This window comes from Caretta caretta, chromosome 1, assembly GCF_965140235.1.
Source record: "Caretta caretta isolate rCarCar2 chromosome 1, rCarCar1.hap1, whole genome shotgun sequence".
Taxonomy (NCBI): domain Eukaryota; kingdom Metazoa; phylum Chordata; order Testudines; family Cheloniidae; genus Caretta; species Caretta caretta.
In genome coordinates this window covers 301202702-301212289 of record NC_134206.1, presented here as the reverse complement: position 1 = coordinate 301212289, position 9588 = coordinate 301202702, and positions in this window count along the sequence as shown.

The following is a 9588-nucleotide window of genomic DNA, read 5'->3' as shown; positions in this document are numbered from 1 at the left end:
CTTTAAGAGGTTTTAGAGCTGAATTCTCCCCAAGCCGAGGAAAAAATGAGAAACTCAGATGGTTGTTTAATAGTCTATACATGCTCACAGCAAGGTAGAGCAAAGTTATTTAGCCCAAGTGCTTCTCTAATTGTGCAATACAATTGGGGAAACATCAACTTTGTTCAATGGCCCTCAAACTCTTACTTTCATCTCCCTGCTACAGGGTGCTGTGCCATAGCATAAGCCCTTGAGAGAGATTGCTTGGATCCTGAGTATTGTCTACAGTCTGCGTTTCCTTTAGCATATTTCTTTGGTAGCAAGACTGTGACGGTGCTAGTCATTTACACAGCAAACAAGAAAATTGGCAAAGCAGGTCAAAATAATGTTAACATTGTGGCCTGTGATGACAGTCCTGATTCTTTCATATATTTATATCCTGAAGCTAGGGCTGTCAAGAAATTAAAAAAAGTAATCATGTTTTAATCATGCAATTAAAAAATATAATTGTGATTAATCACACTGTTAAACAATAATAGAATACCGTTTATTTAAATATTTTGGGATGGTTTCTACATTTTCAAATATATTGATTTCAATTACAACACAGAATACAAAATGTACAGTGCTCACTTTATATTTATTTTTTATTACAATTATTTGCACTGTAAAAAGACAAAAGAAATAGTATTTTTCAATTCACCTAATACAAGTACAAGTTTCTTTATCATGAAAGCTGAACTTACAAATGTAGAATTATGTACAAAAATACTGTATTCAAAAATAAAACAATGTAAAATTTTAGAGCCTGCAAGTCCATTCAGTCCTACTTCTTGTTCAGCCAATCGCTCAGACAAATTTGTTTACACTTGCAGGAGATAATGCTGCCTGCTTCTTGTTTACAATGTCACCAGAAAGTGAGAACAGGCATTCTCATGGCACTGTTGTAGCCGGCGTCACAAGATATTTATGTGCCAGATGAGCATGCTTCAACCACCATTCCAGGGCACATGCGTCCATGCTGATGACGGGTTCTGCTCAAAAACCATCCAAAGCAGTGCAGACCGATGCATATTCATTTTCATTAACTGAGTCAGATGCCACCAGCAGAAGGTTGATTTTCTTTTTTGATGGTTCGGGTTCTGTTGTTTCCGCATCGGAGTGTTGCTCCTTTAAGACTTCTGAAAGCCTACTCCCAACCTCACCCCTTTCAGATTTTGGAAGGCACTTCAGATTTGTAAATCGTTGGTCGAGTGCTGTAGCTATCTTTAGAAATCTCACATCGGTACCTTCTTTGCGTTTTGTGAAATCTCCAGTGAAAGTGTTCTTAAAATGAACAACATGTGCTGGGTCATCATCCGGGATGGCTATAACATGAAATGTATGGCAGAATGTGAGTAAAACAGAGCCGGAGACATACAAATCTCCCCCAAGGAGTTTAGTCACAAATTTGGGAGCCATGGGAACCACTGCATCCCTCTCAGACACACTGCGAGCTGTGGGCGGCTGTGCCTGCAATGTAAACAAACTGTCTCGTGGCCCGCCAGCAGATTACCCTGATGGGCTGCATGCAGAGCTGTGTCTACCAATTATAGTGCCCTATGCAGCCCAAGCACCTGCTTCCCCCCCACCGCCCACGGAGGGTCTGGGCTGCACTCAAGGCCTGTGGGGCCATGGAGGCAGGAGCTGTGAGGGGCCACTTTGGGGGTCCGCACAGGCCCAGAGCAGCCCAGGGGATTAGTGCGGGACCTGGCACAAGCAGCAGGAAGCAGAATGACCCAGCTCACTCCGCTCCCCCCACCCCAGCCATGTCACTCAGGGGAGGGGGTTTGGTGGAAAGGGTTCATCCCCCCCCCCCCCCCCGACTCTCTGCACAAACTGGTGGTGGGAAGTGGAGCAATACAGCAGGGAGCCAGCAGAGTGGAGCAGGCTGAGGCTGGGTTGCTCTGCTTCCCACCACCACCAGTGAGTACGGGGGTAGGCCTGACCCCTGCTGCCATCGCCAGGCCCCCCTGCTAATCCCGTGAGCCGCATCCATCACTGGGGGAGGGGGCTTGGGAAAAGGGGTGGAAAATGGGGGCAGGCTGGGGGCTGGAAGAAGTGGGGCAGGGGCAGAGGGATTTGTCCTGGGCCCCACACCCCTCTAGGAATGCACATATGAAGCACACAGGTGCTAATTTCATGGTGCCCTATGTAGCTGTGTATTTTGCATATGCCTAAGTACAGCCCTGGCTGCATGCGGCCCACAGGCCACAGATTGCCCACCACTGGGTTGGAGACACAACCAGCCTCACCAGGCCCTATTAATACCCAACATGGCAACATGCCCAAACTGAGCTACCTGTGTACCTTACCAAAGCCACTAAAGGACATACAGCCAACTTCCCAATTCCCCCCGCCTTGCACCTCTGCAAGGCTACAAACCCAGAATTATGCCGTTTTATACTTCACAGGGATCTGTACAAGATACGCACATTAATAAAGTTTGCCATCCCCTTGATGTGGGAAGGATATGCAACAAGCCTGTGTTAACCAAGCTGAGATTTTTCCTCAGGCACTTCACGCAAAGGCACACTGGTTGAGATAAAGCAAAAAACAAATTTCTTTAACTACAAAAGGTAGATCTTAAGTGATTATAAGTGATAGCAAACAGATCAAAGCAGATTACCGAGCAAATAAACAAAACACAAACTAAGCCTAACATAGTAGACAGATTGGAGATGAATTAGCAATTTCTCATCCTGGCTGATGATACAAGCAGTCCACCAGGTTTCCGTACACAGGCTAGAAATCCTTTCAGTCTGGGACCAGCACTTCCCCCAGTTCAGTCTTTGGTCCTCAGGTGTTTCCAGGAGTTCTCTTTTGTGGGAGTGAGGCCCCTAGATGATGTCACACCCCTCCTTATATAGCTTTGCCATATAGCGGGAACCATTTGTTCCAAATTCAGTTCCCAGACCAGTCTGTGGAAAAATACAGGTATCAAAATGGAGTTCAATGTCATTTGGTCTGGTCACATGCCCTTTCATGCCCTGCTGAGTCATAGCAGCCATTACTTACAAGCTGGTTTGAGCATTCTCAGGAAGGCTAAGCTCTTCCATGGTCCATTGTCTTTGCTGATGGGCCATCAGCACTGTCCAGCTTCTTCATTGTTGTACCCGAAAGGCTAGCTGTGGATGTTTTCCAGAGTAAGCACATTTGAAATACAGGTACATAGTCAATATTCATACCTTCAGATACAAAAATGATACATGCACACAAATAGGATAATTGTATTCAGCAAATCATAACTTTTCCAATGACACCTTACATGACCCATCTTCTACAAATTGCATAATAATTATGACATAATCATTTCAAAATAATACCACTATGACAAATATGGGGTTTAGTGTCAAACTCCCATTTGAACAGAATGGGCAGAGCCTGTTTTAGCCATCAAATGCCACAGAAAGAACAGGCATTCCTCAGGGGCCGACTGAAAGGGGCCCCTCACTGATGGCTGAAAGGAAATCCAGAGAGAGAAACCCAAAAGAGATTTGGGAAGGAATAAAGTTTTTATGTTGGCGATGTGAAACTATCTTGAGAAAGACAGTGTAAATAGTTTGTGACAGGGTCAGGCCAGATTGCTACAGGAGAGTGATACTATTGGGATTCGGGAAGTGGGTGGGCAAAGGATCCCCCCGCAGCCTAAGAGGGGGATCCACAGGACCTGGAGGGCAAATAAATAGGGGGGACAACTAACGAAATAACAGGGACAGGAGTGCGGTCAAAGGGTCAGATGAAGGGAACCAGATGGGGGCACCAAGCAGAGAACCCTGGACAGTGTCCACTGCTCCTCGAAGGCGTCAACGGAGCCTGTGGATGCCGCCCAGAGGAACTCTGCCTGGATACGTGAATGGACGGAGAATCAGAAATAGGCCCCACAGTCACAGGAGACTCTATCAGCCAATCTCCTCACCCTGGTTTTATAGACGGCCACTTTAGCCAGGGCCAAGAGGAGGTTGACCAGGAGGTTCCGTGACTTTGTGGGGCCATGGATAGAGAGTCATAGATAAGGAGGTGAGGGGAAAAGTGCAACCAAAAACATAACAAAATATCCGTGAGGTGCCGGAATAGGGCTGGTGTCCGGGATAAGGGTGGACCGCGCCAAGTAAATGTGCACCAGGGTTTCCCTCATGCTGCAAAAGGGGCAGATGTCCAGGATAGGGGTGAACCGCGCCAAGTACACGCCCGTGCTCATGGCCCCATGAAGGAGCCACCAACTGATATCCCCAGCAGGCCTCGGGACCAAGGTGGAGTATAGGCCGGCCCACCGGGGCTCCTCACCCTCTAGAGGTGGCAGGAGGTCCCGCCACTTTGTGTCAGGGTGGGACACGAGGGTGAGGACGTGAAGGGTGTGGAGCACGAGTGTATATAGTTGTTTCCTTGGCGCAGTCTGGAAGCAGACTGGCTGCAGATCATGCAGCCGGCTCACAGTGAAGGGGCGGGGACGTCGGTTGGGTCCACGAGGCAGGGGCCCGATGAAAAGGTCCGGAGGGCCTGGGGTGGAGGGTGGGTGGGGCGTGCCCTCAAGCAGGACCTGGTCGAGGTAAACCCAAGCAGCGGGCGGCAAAGCAGCCCTCACCTCCTGAAGTACGCGCCGGGGAGTACGAAGCCTGGAGAGCCCCATGGCTGAGCAAGCATCAGAGGATCCAGCCAGTCTCCCTGTTCATAGTCCAGGAGGTCTCTGACTCTTGTGACTTCTGCCAGGACCAACCTCTGGTGCACCGAGGGGGACTCCGCCACCTGCACACAGAGCTGCGGGTTGTGTAGAAGGGGCTCCGCGAGGAGATCTGCCCCCACGGTGGCCTCCACAGACCTGGTTGCTGAGAACAGTTTCTAGGTCCGGAGGAGGTCCTGGTAGAAGATCGGCAGCCCAGAGAGGTCTTGCAGAAGTCCTCTCGGATGGAGATAGAACTCCAGAATTGATGTCCGGAGGTTGGCCAGAAAGCCCAGGGCTGGGACCAGGGTGTTGAGCATGTACAGAACCAGAGCATGCACAGGACTAGTTGATTTAGCACCAGCGCTATCCCTCGAAGGGAGAGGCACCGGAGTAGTCCTGTCCATTTCCAGAGCCAATCTATCACTCTGCCCTCTAAATTGTGCCAGTTCTCTGGTGGAGATGGATGCGTGGCAGAAAGATAAATGCTGAGATAGAGCAGCAGACCCCTGCTCCACCAGATGGCCTGAAGCATGGGCAGGAGGGAGCTTGCCTGCCACCTGTCCCCAACCACCAGGCCAGAGCTCTTGACCCAGTTGACCTGGGTGGAGGAGGCTGCCAAGTAGATGGTCTGGCAAGCTTCCACCTGCGCCAAGTCGCCCAGGTCCTGGACCAAGAGGAGCACATCGTTGGCGTACACTGACAGGACCAGCTATGGAGGAGACAGAGGAAGGGATCAATCCCCAGAGCATACAGCTGGCCCGAGAGGGAGCACCCCTGCCATACTCCTCACCTGAAGCTGACCGGTTCGGTCAGGGTCCAGTTGAGCCTGACCAGACACTCTGCGGAGGCATACAGCACCCGGAGAAAACCCACAAACTGGGGTCCAAAGCCAAACGCTTGCAGAGTGCTCAGGAGATACCCGTGGTCCACCCTGTTGAATATCTTCTCCTGATCCAAGGATAGGAGGGCGAACAACAGACAAATCCCTACACCTTGAGTTCTAAGAAGTCCCAGACCAGATACAGGTTGTCGAAGATGGTGCGCTCTGGGACGGAGTAGGTCTGGTCTGGGTGGACCACGTCCGCCAGCACAGACCCTAGCCACAGCAAGATGGCTTTCGCTACGACTTTGTAGTCCATGCTGAGGAGTGAGATGGGACACCAATTTCGTAAATCGCAGAGGTCCCCCTTCTTCAGTAATAAGGGGAGCCCGGCTCGCCTGCACGAAAGAGGGAGGACCCTGCTCTGCAAAGACTCGGCCCAGATGGTGACTAGGTCTGGGCCGAGGACATCCCAGAACACACGATAGAACTCCACAGTCAGCCCGTCCATGCCCGGAGATTTATTGGTGGGCATGCAGCGGAGGGCTTCCAAGAACTCAGCCACAGTGAGAGGGAGCTCTAGCCAGTCTCGGTCACCCACGCTGACTGTAGGGAGTTTGTCCCAGAGCACTTTGCAAGCATTAGGATCAGTCGGATCTGGGAAGAAAAGGTTTCCGTAGAAGGCCCTGGCCCTCCCACACATCTCCACCGGATCCGTGAGGGGGGTGCTGTCCTCTGCCAGAAGGCAGGTAATGTGCAAACTGTGAGATGGCTAAAGTAGACCCTGTCCCCCCATTCCAGCTGCCAGCTATCTTCGGCAGCCAGATCCGTATGGGTCTCCTGCAGGAAAACCACAGAGTACCCCCCCTCCTGAAGGAAGGAGAGCACCTGGGACCTGCAGAGACCCATCCTACAGCCCCGGGTGTTCAATGTTGCGATGATGATAGGTGCCATGAGGAGAGCTGTGGGGGGAGCCTCGCTGGCAGGGTCGCTCACGGCCCCTGTCGGGCCGCGCAACAAACCATGAGCTACCCCACAGGTGAGAAAGGAGTCACGGAAGAGGTGGACCCCCTGTTAGGCCACAGCGCCCTGCTTCCTGGTCCTTTTACCCTCCCCCATGAGGGCCCTCACAGCCCAGAGGATTTGATGAAAATCCCCCCATCGCTGGAAAGCCAGCTGCACCTTATTACGGGAGCCGCAGGCATCTCCAAGGAACTCCCGCAGCTCTTCTCACAGCGTATGGGGGGCTGGGGTTACTGGCCCCCGGCTATCCTCTGGTGGGGCCCCTGACACAGCCCCATGGCCCACCGAGACAGGCAGGCAAGGGGCGGACCCCCAACGTGGCACCCGATGGGCCGGCGCCACGCGGCCCGCCTCAAACCCTGGCTCAATTGGGGCTCAATTGGTGAAAGGCAGGGGTCAGGGGCAGGGGCGGGGCAGGGATCAGGAATAGGGGCAGGGAGAGGGGCAGAGGCAGGATCCTCTCTGCCTCCTTCCTCCCTCCAGGCCAGAGGGCTACAGGAGAGTGATAGAAGGCAGATATGTTAGCCCCAGGTTAAGTAGGTCCCATTTCTCTGGGTAAGGTAACAGGGAAGGTTCCAGAACAATCAGGAACTTTCTGGAAACAATTAAGACAGACAGGCTGATCAGAACATCTGCAGCCAATCAAGAAGCTGCTAAAATCAATTAAGGCATGCTAATCAGAGCACCTGGGTTTAAAAAGGAGCTCACTTCAGTTTGTGGTGTGTGTGAGGAGCTGGGAGCAAGAGGCTCAAGAAGCTGAGAGTGAGAAGGCATACTACTGGAAGACTGAGAAGTACAAGCATTATCAGACATCAGGAGGAAGGTCCTGTGGTGAGAATAAGGAAGGTGTTGGGAGGAGGCCAGGGGGAAGTAGCCCAGGGAGTTGTAGCTGTCACTCAGCTGTTACAGGAGCCACTGTCGACAGCTGCAATCCACAGGGCTCTGGGCTGGAACCTGGAGTAGAGGGCGGGCCCGGGTTCCCCCCATTCCTCCATCCCACTAACTCCCTACTTGATACCGGAGGAGTTGAACTGGACTGTGGATTCCACCAGAGGGGAAGGTCTCTGGCCTGTTCCCCGATCCACTAGATGGATCAGCAGAGACTGCAGGGAATTGTTCTTCTTCCTTTTCTCCATGCTGGCCAGAGATGAGGCTAACTGAGTGATTGGCAGATTTGAGCCATGAAAGTGGCCAAACAGAGGGCTGCCGTGAACCTCTGAGGTGAGCAAATCCGCCAATAAGCGCAGGACCCACCAAGGCGGAGGAGGAACTTTCTCACAAGTTATATTGTATCACTTGTCATTTGTCAAATTATTCCTTTAGTTATTGTTTGGGATGGTTTGGGTGTCCACATTTTAGGTCTCATCAGGATGATGACTGAAACTGAGGTGTGGAATACTGTTAAGTACTAAGTGAAATCTTGTGATGGGTTGAGTTAAAATCCCATTGAGATTGGTAGGTTATGTTAACTGAATGGTGAGTTCACGCTTAAGACAATTTAATCTTTGTCAACAGCAGAAATTTGTGTCTCACAAGTCTTTACATTTCTACATTCCCACTATCAAAAGCAAAAATTCTAAAGTGATGATAATACAAAAGCATATAATTCTAAAAACAAGCTTGAGAAAGTGTGGGGGGGGAGGACAGTCCTATCCTATTACATTGTGATCTCTTATTATAGTCACTTAACATTTTTAATAAAAGACATTTTACTAAATAGAACGTTTATTACATGTGATTCCTTCAGAGTGCAATGTTAATTAATACAGATGGTCAAAAGATTTTAAAATTTCTGGGGAAAATGGGGAAGAGGCATTTGGGAAAACATTCACAAATTTTGCTTTCAATTTTCAACCATTAGTGTTGATTGGAATAAAGGTGCCACTTCCATTATTTCATCCTCAGATTCAAGAACATGGTAAACAATTTGAAATTAGTTTGTTAACCGTTTAGATGGATATCATCAACTGCACCCTGGTAGTTATCTAAGTATTTTTGTAATTTTAGTGCATATATCGCATCTATATATTTTCAGTTGGTTGCATACTTAACCCATGGAAAGTAGATACTTCATGTCCAGAGATATCCATTAATTAACATACTCCAGTAGGCTAAAAAAGTGTAAATTGTGCAAACTGTAACAACTCACAAAATTAAATTCAACAAAGAAACACAAAATCCATATTTATTCATGATAGATATGTAATGTTTCATTATAAAATGGACTTACATTACAAACTGATTTGTTCCTCAGTATTTAACAGCATTCTTAGGGCAGCCTTTTTTGCCTCCTAATGTTTTATAGGCAACACACAGCGAAAATACTGTTTTTCTTTTGTTCAACATCTCAGTGAATTCCTTTTCTCACACCAGTGAATTCATTCTAACTAAGAGTGTCATCACAGTTTTGAATTCAATAGAATTAGCCTAATTTTGCATTTATGATATTCCACTTGACTACTTTGATTTAAAGAAAAAACCCTTTATTAACTGAAAAACTGAACTGTATGAATTAAACTATAAATCAGCTATTCACTCTAATTGGCTTCTACTTTATTTTCTATTCTATTGAGTGATAAAGATCTGATGAGAATAATGTAACTTTTATGGTATCCTTAATTAACTAAAAACAAAACTCGGTTTATAGTCAAATCTGGTTTAAGTTACAAGTGAAAGAGTTTATCTGTCTGACTCTTAACCTATCATAATCCTTAGTAGATGTTCAACAAAATCATCAGACAGTGTGGTCCTGGTGTCAGTCTCTCTTAGAAAGAATCCAGCTGAAATGGTATACAGGTGTGGGAGGTCAGAAGTGAAGGTCATTTCCACAGCTGTGTTCAGTGGATCTTACATCTGCACAGTTATTAATATATATTAATATTATAACATTATAACAATTAATAATATATATTAATATTATAACATCTAGTTATTAACCTCTGACTTGAGTGTGTATTAAAAGTCCCAAAAAGCCAAGAGCTGGTTTCGTGCCTTTGTGGTAATGCTTTGTGCTGACACATTTACAAGTCCAGGCTTGATTGGCAGGTATACGCTGCCAGCCTTG